Consider the following 13,948-nt stretch of genomic DNA (forward strand, 5'->3'; position numbering starts at 1 on the left):
GCCCTGTCCCTTGTCCCTACCAAACGCACTTGCGACGCAGGTGGAATCGTGAGCAGGGTCTCTCCAGATGAACGAAGAGATTGTGTGGGTTCATATACAGAGATGCGGTCACGCAGGTAGGCGGGTCCCAAACCATTTAGGGCTTTGTAGGTAAGCACCTGCACCTTGAATTGGGACCGGAAGATGAACGGCAGCCAATGGAGCTCCTTAAACAGGAGGGTTGACCTCACACAAAATTAAACAATATTGTGTGTGTTATGTTAAGAAATACAGTTTTAATACAATTAAAATGCATTTTAATACACTCAATCCCCCCCAGCCTCCCTCAACTTCCCCCACCCACAACCTCCTCAGCGACGTGTCCCTTTTCCAAACCCTTGCCTGCAAAAAAAAGTCTTGATGTGCTTGCGGAAGACCAGCAGGGATCGGGCCATAACTCCCTCTCTTTGGGGGGGGGGGGGGAATTCCACAGTCTGGGAGCAGCCACCAAAAAGGCTTTCTCCTGTGTTTCCACCATATGTGATTGAGCGGCTGGTGGGGCAGAGAGAGGAGGCCTTCCTCAGTCAATTGTAATGCCTACTAGCTTCATAGAAAGAGGTATGTCCTTCAAATAGCCAGGGCCAGAGTTGTATAGGGCTTTGTAGGTCAAAACCAGCACTTTGAATTGTGCCCAGAAATGTGTTGGTATCCAATGGAGCTGTTGCAATAGAGGAATTATCCATTCACTGTAGCCAGTAGTCTGGCTGCTGTTCTTTGGATCAACTGAAGTTTCCAAGCACCTTTCAAAGGCAGTCCCATATAGAGCCCATTACAGGATGTTAGCAAGATATATGCCGTCATGTCCAGATCTGATTTTTCTAGGAACGGGTGCAGTTGGTGCACGAGCTTTAACTATGCAAAAGCACTCCTGGTTACTGCTGATATCTGGGATTCCTGGTTCAGAGCTAAATCCAGGAGGACCCTAAACTGTGAACCTGCATTTTCAGGGAGAGTGTAACCCCATTGAACACAGGCTGAATACCTATTCCCAGATGTTTTTGCAATTGACTTTGTAACCTCTGTCGTGCCTGGATTAAGCTTTAGTTTTTTTGCCCTCATCCTGTCCATTACAGCTGTCAGCAGGGGCGGCTCAACCCATTATGCAAAGTAAGCATTTGCAGTATAGTTGATTTTGCCTAGGGACGCTCTTGAGGCGCTCTTGGGGGAAAATAGACCTTGACATATGCGAGTTGTAGTTACTGGGATGTATAGTTCACCTACAATCAAAGAGCATTCTGAACTCCACCAATGATGGAATTGAACCAAATATGGCACACAGAACTCCCACGATGAACAGAAAATATATATCAGTGATTGGTGGGGGGGGGGGGGGTGGTGCCAAAATACTGTTTGCTTACCGTTGAAAATTACCTAGGGCCGCCTCTGGCTGTCAGGAACTAGTTGCGTGTGCACGTGCGATACACCTCCCACAGCCAACCCAAGAAGTACACTCACACAAGGTATGGGATGAACAATGGCCACAACTCATTTATTGATAACAGGAACAAGGGTTGGCAGCCAAGCATGGGTCCTGGATCATGATCGGGCAGCCCAATACTGCCCGATCCCACACACTCACCAGGGTGCCGCTGGCACAATACCAGGCAAGCGCAACCTGGCACCCCTGGGACCACCGGGCATCCCCCCTTACCGCTAGGGGGGATACCAAACCAGATCCAGGGTCCATGCCCCATGCCAACAAGGAGTTGTGACAAGGAGCATAACACAAACAAGTAACTGTTAACAGGCAACCATGACAAGGAAACACAACCCAAGTAAACTTCCAATAAAAGCATTAACTACATGCAGGGTGGGTGGGATGGATCAGCTGTTGCAGGCCAAGTGCCTGCTGAGGAGCCCAGGAGTTGAAGGCTTATGAAGGCTGCCCCCGAGGAGGGAGAGGCCAGCTCAGGCCTCACCTGCGGTGGGCGTGGTCAGTTGGCTATTGGCCCCCTGACCTGCTGCCGGGAAACCTTCCCGCCATCAGAAGGGGGCTTCTGGGAGGAAGAAGCCCCCTCAGGCGAGAATGGCGGTGGAGAACGCCCAACACCGCAACTTCTTTGGCCCGGTCAGTCCGGCCATGCCTTTTTAGCACAAGAGCTCCTTCCATAGAACTAGGTGGAAACGAATAAGAAAATTGGATGCCATCTCTGTATAGATGGCATCCAAAACTCCAGAAAGTCACACTGTTTTCAGAACTTTAGTCAAATTTTTATCTAAAGTCAGACTTGAATGTATTTGGAGATTTCTTCCAAAAATACTATGAAAATTTGCAGGAAATTCAAAATGTGGATAAGGCATTACAAATATTTCAAGAGTGAGGGTCCACAATTACTATTATTTTCACATTTATGTATACATATTTTTTTTAAATGTGAAGAAGTGTGCTCTGTCAGGTATAGATGTCCCAGAAAGGAAATACAGATTAGACAAGTCATGAAAGTTTGTCATTGTGACAAAGATTGGCAGTAAGGAAAACAAGGATATATTGATTTCTGCAGTGTATCACTGTTTATTCAGGTGAGCCACTATTAATGCAATGTTTTAGCACTTGAGAAACTTTGATTTAGCAACACTATGCGAAATGGAGCAAAGCAGGTAATGAGACAACCATAATCAGAATTTGCCAAGGTTTATTAACAACTTATCAGGGCTCTGGAAGTCTCTCTGCAAACCCACTCCTCATTTGCATTATCTCACTTCATGAAATTTGAAAACAATCTAAGCTAAGGCACCTGGCATGGCTCATTAGTTTTCTCATAAGTTTAGCATTTGAAAGGACATCAGTGAGATAAATTAGCTGTGGGTAATATGATTAATATTTTTTACATTCAAGATTAAGGTTTTTGTTTTTTTTTTAAGAAAAGCTGCCTATGACTGATACATAATCCTGGTGACTGTATATGTATGTCAGGGTCGCATCTTTTTGTAGTAGTTCTGCCTTGACAACAGAGTAGGTGAACTCAACACTGCTTTTAAAAAGGGGTTGAGTGTAGACATTGCATTTGTAGACAGCATTTTCCTAATGAAATATTTATTTTATTTTATTTATTTACAGCTTTTATATTCCGCCCTTCTCAACATATACAGACATAGACAGACTTTGGCACACATTTCTGTCCCCCCCCCCCCAAAAAAAAAAAAAACAGGCTGTCCAGCAGGGTTTACATGCTAACCTGATAAGTACTGGGATGGCATTCAATCACCCAAAGCCCCCCAAACAACCCTTAAAATGAAAAAAAAATCATGCTCCCCCCCATCTTTAGAACACATAAGGACCACCTTAATGGTGGCTAGGTAAGTTTTTTTAAAAAAAATGTAAGGGTTGTTTTAGGGAGCTTGGGGTGGGTGCTATCCTACACCTTTGTGTTCCAGGAGCCCAAAAGGTGTGGGATGAGGACTCATGCTCGAGTAATTCCTGTTAGTCCTGGAACTTCCTGGGTTTGTCCCCACAGGCCCAATACACTATTAGACCCAGGACTTTCAGGAAGGCCTGGATCTAATGTGGTATTTATTTATTTATTTATTTATTTGCAGCTTTTATATTCCGCCCTTCTCACCCCGCAGGGGACTCAGAGCGGATTACAGTGTACACATATATGGCAAACATTCAATGCCAATTTTGACATACTACATATACAGACATAGGCTATTTAACTTTTTCTGGCCGCCAGGGGAGCTGTTGCTTTCATTGTCCATCTGCGACACTGATGAAGTACTTCCGCATTCCCTGCATGCTTTGGCTGGAGTCTTTTTTTATGGCCTCATAAATTAGTTAATTTAGCTAATTTATGATTTTATAAATAGAATCTTTATTGTTGAACACACATCCCCAGTGGATTTTTATGAAAACTGTTAACACTTTATTGATGCTTAAGACCTATTCACATGGCCCACGGGGTCTATGCCATTGCACAGAGACTCATGTCCCATGCCCACCATATGATGGGGGAAGGAGGGACAGCATTCAGGGCACCATGAGGCACCCCATGCACCTTCCCTTGCTGATGAAAGGGCTGCAACATGCAGCAACATGTGTTGCCCCGCCATCCTTTTTCCTATCATATGGGGAAAAGGGAAGTGTGAGTAGCTTCATAAGGGCCTGTCTTATGTCTTTAGGGAGTGAGTTCCAGAGTCAAGGGGCCACCACCAAAAAGGCCCTCTCTCTCGTCCCCACCAATCGTGCCTGCAATGCTGGTGGGATCGAGAGCAGGGCCTCTCCGGATGATCGAAGGGATCGTGTGGCTTCGTATACAGAGATGCAGTCACGCAGGTAGGCGGGTCCCAAACCATTCAGGGCTTTGTAGGTAAGAACCTGCACCTTGAATTGGGTCCGGTAAATGAATGGCAGCCAGTGGAACTCCTTGAACAAGAGGGTTGACTGATCCTGTAAGGTGCCCCAGTTAACAACCGATTGGGAGGGGTCCTCCAGAGTTTTGTGGTATGGTGTCACCAGCATGCCATTGACACCCAACTCTATCTCTCCCTTCCATTCATTCCAAGAAAGCAATCTCAGTATTGAGCCAATATATCCCATTAATAATGGACTGAATGAGGACAAACAGATTGAAACTTAATCCAGACAAGACAGACGTTATCTTGAGCAATCGAAGGGCAGATAGGAAAACAGAGATTCTGTCTGTACTGCAAAAAATTATATTCTCCTTGAAGTGTTAGGTCCACATCTTGGGCGTTCACCTGGCTTCTGTTCTGAGCCTGGATGCTCAGGTTTCAGCAGTGGCCATAAATGCATTTGCACTGTTGAAACTAGTATGCCAGCTTCACTTGTTTCCTGAGACATCTAATCTGGCCATCATGACACATTCGGCTTTTACTACTCTAATACATTCAACACTGCCTTTGAAAACCAATTGGAAACAACAACAGATCCAAAATGCTGTGGCCAAAAATGCTGACCAGGGTCAATTACAGGGACCATATAACTCATTTGTCAAAACAGTTAAACTGTTTTCATTTTTGGGCACAATTCAAAGTGCTAGTCATGACCTAAAAAGTCCTGTATGGGACACAAGAAAAAAAATTCTTAGCCCTGCAACTATCACAGGCTCTCTGAGTGAGGACATGAGAGATAGCCTTCTAAGTGGCTGCTTCCACCCTCTGTAACTTCCCTCTGTGTGCAGGGGCGGCTTAACCCATACGCAAAGTAAGACTTTGCAGTAGAGTTGATTTTGCCCAGGGGCGCTCTTAAGGCGCTCTTGGGGGAAAATAGACCTTGACATATGCGAGTTGTAGTTACTGGGATGTATAGTTCACCTACAATCAAAGAGCATTCTGAACTCCACCAATGATGGAATTGAACCAAATATGGCACACAGAAATCCCACGACGAACAGAAAATATATATCAGTGATTGGTTGGTGGGGGGGGGGGGGCACCAAAATACTGTTTGCTTACTGTTGGAAATTACCTAGGGCTGCCTCTGTCTGTGTGGGGGACTAGGCTGCCATCCTTCCTGCTTTTCTTTCACCACTTGTTGTTCATTCGTTCAGTCGTCTCCGACTCTTCGTGACCTCATGGACCAGCCTACGCCAGAGCTCCCTGTCGGCCGTTACCACCCCCAGCTCCCTCAAGGTCAGTCCAGTCACTTCAAGGATGCCATCCATCCATCTTGCCCTTGGTCGGCCCCTCTTCCTTTTGCCTTCCACTTTCCCCAGCATTATTGTCTTCTCTAGGCTTTCCTGTCTCCTCATGATGTGGCCAAAGTACTTCAACTTTGTCTCTAGTATCTTTCCCTCCAGTGAGCAGTCGGGCTTTATTTCCTGGAGGATGGACTGGTTGGATCTTCTCGCAGTCCAAGGCACTCTCAGCACTTTCCTCCAACACCACAGCTCAAAAGCATCGATCTTCCTTCGCTCAGCCTTCCCTAAGGTCCAGCTCTCACATCCGTAGGTGACTACAGGGAATACCATGGCTTTGACTAGGCGGATCTTTGTTGCCAGTCTGATGTCTCTACTCTTCACTATTTTATCGAGACTGGACATTGCTCTCCTCCCAAGAAGTAAGCGTCTTCTGATTTCCTGTCTTTCACCACTAGGCAAAGATATTCCTATTCCATGAGGCTTTTAACAAATATCGAGGAGAGCTTTTGGAAGAATTATTTTATTCTCTCCGAACTTAGTCTGTTTTCTTTAACCATTGCTGCTCCCCTCCCCCTTCCCACTTTCTGGGTTTTCTTTAAAAGATGTGCTTACATAAGCAAGGCAAACTATGTTATATGTCCAGACATTGTTAAGTAGTAGGAAATGTGCTGTTATGACTCCAATATCTCACATATTGGAATCTGTGCACTTACAAATAGACCAAGTGTACTTAAACAGTACTGGTGTTTAAATAGTAATTTGTGCTGTCACTTGTGTTTCAATTTAACTCTTTTTCTTTTGTGGCCAGAAGGAGAGCTGAAAGAGAATTAAGTTCTGTAATCCATCAAGTAATTGTTTATATCAGCTTTACCATACTTAGCATTCCCTTCTTGTTTTTGAATCCTCAAAAGTGTTTCAGATTAAGCAATCACAGCACAAAATATACCGCTAAAGCCCTTTTTCTCCTTCATGCTCTGCTAAATTCATTGGTGACTGAACGGGTCTTTTTCAAACTTTCAAAACAAATTTTACCTGGAAGTGGCCTCAGTCAAAAATAAAAAAGGAAAATGATGATGAGTTGCTGTAATCTGGGAGTGGGATATGAACCATTGTATGTTGTTAGAGGCAGAGCTACTTTTTGCAAATGATACTTTAGGCTCTCCATACATCTGTTGAACACCGAGGAGGAGGTATGTGATATAATATAGGAGGGGTATTTTTTAAGTAAGGTCCGTTTGAATATAAGTACACAACGAAAGTTTATTTCAAAAAAGTAAATTTATTTTCAGAAAGTACATACTCCACTCTATTTTTCGACATAGTTGCCAAGTTTGTTCAAACACTTATCATACCTCTGAACCAATTTTAAAATACCCTCTTCATAAAAACTTTCCGCCTGCTCCGATAATGTTCACTGTAATCAAAGAAGGGCGACCGGAGCGGTCCTCATCATGGACGTTGTCACGGCCATCTTTGAATTGTCATACCCACTTACGCACTTTGCTTTCACTCATAACAGTATCATCGTACACTTCACAAATCTGTCAATGAATTTCTGTAACAAGCAGGTTCCTTTCTGGCAAAAACCATATCACTGAGCGAACCTCACATGTGGAGGGTAAGTTGATAGTCTTAAACAACAGAACAGTACAGGTTAGCTACTGAACAGAAACTGAGCACAGTTGTTCCCAAGGCATGCCATTACACGACGCACACACTCGTTGCGGTATGCGCACGAACTACTAGTGTCTACAACAAAACGGACCTTACTTAAAAAATACCCCTCATATGTATTGCCACCACCCAGATGACAATAGTGTGACATTTTCTCCCTGTCTTTCCTTTTACTGATCAATACAAGTTGCCATGTGTTTTGACACCATGCCATTATGATGGCAGGGTTGGAATAGCATACAGTATTGAGGTTTCATGAGAAACATTACATAGGGGCAGGGAGCAAGGATGTGTTGGTGTGTTTTTTTGATCATCATTTGATTTTAGCCTCTCGGTACTTTTGACGGGACACTGTCCTTTTAATGCCATATTACTATGATTGACATCTGCACAAAAACTAATGAATGGTGTCCTTAGTTTTAAGGTTGAAGTTTAATGCTACCTCAACTTTTTAAAAGAAAACATTATTCAGTCACATGTGCACATTTTTGGTGCTGCCATAGCAGCTGTAAGAACCTGCCATTGCAGTTTTGAGCTGTCTAAATTGAATTAAACTATTTTGATAATGTATTGTCAATAATACTCTGATAATAGAAGTCTTAAATGCAGATTTACTTCTGGTTACTAAGCTGCTCAGGGCACATCCAGGCAGTGCCAAAACCCACTCCAAAATGGGCTTAAATGACCCACTTAGGCACAAGATTCCAGTCCCTATCCACCCATTGAAACCCGAGCTATCCTGTGGGGGGGGGGGAGCTACCTGCCATCCCAAGACAAATGGGGGTGGCATGAAGCCACCCCTCCGCCCCTCCATTTACCCCTAAAACTTACTTTAAAAGGTCTCTGGTGGTCATAACTCCACTCAGTTCATTCTCCTGGTGCAATAAAATGTTGTGTGAGGAGATGGGGAGGGGGAGGAAAACCACTCTTCTCTCCCCTGTCTCCTTGCACATCATTTTCTCTCACCAGGAGAATGTGCACAGAGGAGTTATGGTGTTGCGGAATATACGTTACCTGAGATCATTAGAGTGCTTTTGGAGAAGGAAGACGATGGAGAGACAAATGGTCCGATTCCCAAGGCTTTATTGCTATCTTGCAAGATAGGGTGAACAGTTCAAATAACTCACACTGAGGTCTAAATCGCTTCAGCATTTATAGCATAATATCAACCTTTCCACACATGCGCAGAAAGAGCCTGACATTTACACAATACAATCATTAACAGGTGTTTCCATATATAGTTCCCAAAAACATCTTTATCAGGTCTTGGCAGCCACGTTGTGAACCCAAACATCTGCTCGATTATGTAACTTATCCCAACCTTCACCCGTTACCCTAAGATGACTCTTATATGTTCAGTTCCTTAAATCTCTAATTGAATTATAACTTTTATATGCTTATAACATAATATTTGATCAAGGCAATCTCCTTTAGTCAACTCAGCCTTAATAACTTCATTAAAACTTATTTCTTTATATGAATAATCATGAAGGAAAACACTAGGATGAAGCTCTTCTAAAATTGCCTGCTATTTACATTAAGTAGTCAGAGGATGGCACTCTTTCACCATATGACCTTAGATGTTCCAAGTCTTGGATTGATACTATTGATCTCTTTGTCCTGCCAAACTTCTCTTGTTGACTTCATATCGGCTACAGCAAACACTGACCAAGGTCCAGTGACGACATTAACATCTATAGGTTTCTCAGGCACGAGGAAGTCTTCTCTTTAGAAATGGTCTTGTCCTTTCAAGGATCAGGTAGGTCTTAAGTCTTCTATTTTATTCTACATTATTATGATTTCCCTTTATTATTATTTTATTTTCTCCTAACAGCTGCCACAATGGCAGCCAGGCACCTTTTAAAGTAAGTTTTGGGGGTAATTGGAGGGGAGAGGGTGGGCACCCTCCTACCCTTTTGTTCTCCAGGAGCCCAAAAAGTGAGGCATGGCAGTGGAGAGTTATCCCCAGGTAGTCCCAGGAATAAGTCCCCACAGGCCCAATATCCGATTGGACCCAGAACTTTCAGAAAGGCTTGGATCTAATGGGGTATCTAATTAATTTGGAACAAACAAAAAAATCCTTGGTTTGTTCCAAATTAATCAATTTTTAGTGGAGGCATCATTTAGACAGCTTTGGTAAAAACCGAATCAGGTCTTGGCCTGTCTGGATGGGCCCTCAGACATCTCTATGTGTACATTCCTGCATTGTGGCAATGTATTTATTTTTATGGATCCCTACAATTGATTGGCTTTATCTGGTAGGAGTATTGTGCCATGTTGCCTTCTACATTCCATCCTTTTCTCAATGGTTGTTCCATCTTTTTTCCCATTTTGATTATACCAGTTCTACAGTGAATCCTGGGTCTTGACTTAACTGATATTAAGTAAGACACTGTATCCTAACATCAAGATGTGGACTTTTTTATTTCTGTGTTCTGACCATGCTAGGAAACAAATAATCAGAAATCAGATAAGTTTGTAAAAAGACATTTCGTACTATCTTGTAGGGTGTTCACTTTTCATATCACCATTATGTTCTTAATCTAGTTCTACCACACACACCCCTCCTATTTCTTCTGAAGGCGGAGACACTGGTGTGATAAAAAATGTGAGATTTAATTTTGCAAAATGTCAAAGATTTAATCAGAAATGTTGTATAATTCATTTTAACATCTGATTCTTGTCAAGGTCTTCTTTCCAAAGTTCTCTTTTCTCCATTTTCAACAGACTTCCATAAATCCCCAGCTTACTTAGAACTTTTAGTGTTTTTTAGTGTTTGTGTGTGTGTGTGTTTAGAGCTAGTGTTTCATTTTTTCTCCTCCAAATTTGTTTTAGCGGTACTCTGTGGTAGTTTGTTACTCAACAGCTATTTTATTGTCTTGGTTTGAAGATGTTCTCTCCTGCAGTTCAGTTGATAAAAAGCCATGCCATTTGGCTCCCACAGTTTTGCACTCTTGCCGAAGTTGACATAAGTGGTCGGTGAATCACCTTTTACATTTCAGGAGAGATTGCCAGTTCTTAATTAACACCAACTAATCAATATTGCCATTCATTGTAATTTACTTCATACCAATGAGGATGTCAAAAAGTGATCAGGTTGGGAATTATGTTTACAGTGTTTAATGGTGCGGTTCACTAGAAGTGCTAATTAACCGCCAGATTGTACTCAGTGCCCTTTCGTAACAAGTCTTTTAACTTTCCTTTTCAAAAGAAGTAATTGTGCCATTTCTCAGGACTGCTACAATGTCTTACCCATAGGGCTGACCTATTAATCATACTAATGCAGAGCAAGTGATTTCAAACTTATGTTTTAATCACTGGTAGTTGGCTTATTGGATGTGCAACATGTTCTTTGTTCATTCCTTTGTGTATGTTTTGTATTCTGTCCAAGTCTTAAAAGAGACAAGCTTGAGCCTTGGACTATGGCTCTGGATCAGAGTTCAAAACCTTGCTTGACCATGAAAACTTACTTGGCGACCCTTGAGGAAATCACACATCCTTTGTGGATCAACTTGAAGGCACACACCAATAACAGCTTTAATCTACATCTTAACCTGTATTATTTTAACATATTTATCTTGTAAATAAGTCAGCAAAACTTTGAAAGCTAGCATTTTTTTCTACATTTGAATTGGTCAATAAAGATATGACACTTCTGTAGATTTTGGATTTTGCTGAATTTTCCTACATGTTCAACACAACTATCGCTAAACATTACTCATTTTTGGTTCAATCAGGAGGTATCCATCATAGAAATCTTTGGATTAAATTAAATTTTAGATACAAATTGAATAGACACATAGAAATGAATGAGATTTCTTTATACTTATGGAACATCCATTGATGTTGCAACTCAGGATAGGCTTCACTTTGCTTCCAAATACCACCACATAAGAGCTGTAGTTTTATAGTTTATTGAGGGGGAAAAAATCCAAGTCAAAATAAAGAGTAAGCATTGCAAAGTTCCAAAGGTTAAGGTTAAAAGCAGGATACAGTTCCAAAGATCTTCAGGTAAAAGCAGGAGACATAATCCTATTGGCAAAGGTCAAACCAGAGTCCCAGGTACAAGCAAGGAGACATTTGCCTCAAGAATCCCAATGCAAGAAGTCCCAAGCGTCCACTCCAGGCTTAGATTATTCCATGAAATTTTCAGGCTAATAAGCTATGTTGAACTGACAGTTTCGCTTCCTTTGTGAGAAGCCTAAATAGCATTTTCTAATCATGAACACATCCTGCTCTCACAATGGTCCCCTGACCTTTCCCCGACCTGGCCTCTTGTCTACAGATCAAGGCCTTCCCTATCAGTGTGGGAAGACACCTGGGTGCTAACTCCCTTATTGGCATTCCTTTCCTGTGAGAACCGCTTGCAGAAATCTCCCCTGTCTGTGAGAGTCTCGAGCTGAGGCACAGAAAAACAGCCAGGAATCTGAATCCCATCACTCTCGTCACACTGAGCCACAACAATTGATTTCAATAGAGATCAAAATTGGATCTAGTCATTATTTATTTAAACTTGCTTGTTCATTTCTTACCAGTATCTTAAATGAAAGTTTTGATGTATGCATGCCAGTAATACAGGTTTCACAGCACAAATAAGTAAAAGATTTATATGCTTGCCTGAAAACGAAATTCTGTCAAAGGGAACTTTCTGGGGAACACTGTGTGAAGATATGGAGAAGGTATTATTTGCTATTGTGCTTTATTTTTGGCTTTATTAATGCTGCCATTGGTTCCATTTTCATACCATGTACACAGATGGACATTTACTAAAACATTTAAATTGAACACTTTTATTCAACTTGTACATGTACATGATTGCAACTGTTTTAATTAATATGTTTTAATATGTTTTTAACTTTCATTTGCTTTAAATTGTTCAGATTAGTTTTATTGTATGTAGTCTGAGTTGCCTGTATAGAGCTATTGATACAGACAGACAGACAGAGGAAAGAGTTCTTAATTCAGTTCTGTCAGAGTTCAGACGATGCCCAGCGGAAGGAATGCTAGATCAGCAGACACTGAGTTGTAAAATAAGGACTCTGAGTTACAAAAGAAACTAAGTTTACTAAGTACATTCAACAGACACGTCTTACTACAGCGAGCTACAATCCAGGAACTAGTTAAAACCGAAAGCCTCTCCACATCTGCTTATTTTCTCCTGCTGAGACTGGCCACTCCCTTCTGTTCCTAGCAAGAGCAAACCTTATCTTACTTTTCTCAAGTCACTTAATCACAGCCTCATGGTATAAACATTCTGCACAGCATTTCTAATTCACAGTAGCATCCATCTTGGCAATACATAGAAGTACATTTAAAGCACATACATAACTAAATTAATCCTGACAAGTTCTTAAATTATGATTCTGCCATTTGAAAAAAACAATCAGTTGTAAACTAATTCTACACCATCAGTTCCATTTTCTACTACATCACTAATTTTCCCCAAAATATTTCTGATTACTGAATTACTCGCTCAGTTAGGATTCAGCTATATCAACACCATGTAACCAGTTCCATTTTCTTGCATGATATTGCCTTGTAAGAAGACTAAGAGGGGTTTAAGCTGAAAACTTAACAACCTGGCCACCGCCCGTTGGACCAATTGAAATTTCCGGGCCGTTTTCAAGGGCAGCCCCATGTAGAGTGCATTACAGTAGTCCAATCTGGAAGTGACTAAGGCATAGACCACTCTGGCCAGATCCCCCTTCACGAGGTATGGTCGAAGTTGACGCACAAGTCTCAATTGTGCGAAGGCCCTCCCAGCCACCGCTGATGCCTGAGCTTCAAGCGACAGTGATGAGTCCAGGAGGACACCAAAACTGCGGACCTGTGACTTCAGGGGGAGTGTATCCCCGTCCAGCACAGGTTGCCACCCTATACCCCGATCCGGTTTACGATCGACCAGAAGGACCTCTGTCTTGTTGGGATTGATCTTCAGCTTGTTCTTCCTCATCCAGACAGCCACAGTGGTCAGACACTCATCCAGCACGCGAGGGGCTTCCTTGGAGTTAGGTGGAAAAGAGTAGTAGAGTTGTGTGTCATCTGGGTAGAGATGGCAACCAACTCCAAAACTCCGGCTAGAGTGAACAGCTAGACCCAACATTCTCTTAGTTTCCATTTCTTCATTTTCCTTTGCCTTAATGCTTCTCAGGATCTTTTAGGACCTCTCTTATCTTTTCACTTGGTTCCTTAACTCCTTCTACATTGATTTGTAGACCACTTCCAATCTTCTGTCCTGGCCTTTGACATTAAAATAATTCCTTTGTGAGGTAATCCACCATTAAACCAATCCCAACTTTGGTTGGTTGGTTGCTAGGCATCAAAACATTATGTGTGATATAATGGCTAGTATCCTCCTTTCCCTAGATGTCTTCTCCATGCAGTTACTAATGGTGGTGAGAAGGGATATCCATGATGGAAGACTGAAGGTTCAGTAAGCGCATTATACTATTTTTTCCTGCACAAGTGAGTTAGGAAGACATATGCAATCATTGCTATCTGAAACATTATTATTCTGTCATTGTTCATTGCACCACATGAAGGAAAAGAATGCCTTAAGGCACTGTCAGTCTGAGGTTTGAAGAGAGTATGGAAAGCAATGAGGAAAAGGATTAAAATTTCAAAGGCTTTGTGGT

At 42.1% G+C, this 13,948-nt stretch overlaps 1 protein-coding gene across 4 annotated transcripts in view; it reads left to right on the forward strand.

Moving 5' to 3' along the window:
• The window catches only part of GRID1 (glutamate ionotropic receptor delta type subunit 1), a 1,182,427-nt gene that overhangs the window by 819,189 nt on the left and 349,290 nt on the right, over window positions 1–13,948 (forward strand). The window lies entirely within an intron of this gene.

The sequence above is a fragment of the Anolis sagrei genome, chromosome 3 (assembly GCF_037176765.1).
Source record: "Anolis sagrei isolate rAnoSag1 chromosome 3, rAnoSag1.mat, whole genome shotgun sequence".
NCBI classification, from domain to species: Eukaryota; Metazoa; Chordata; class Lepidosauria; order Squamata; family Dactyloidae; genus Anolis; species Anolis sagrei.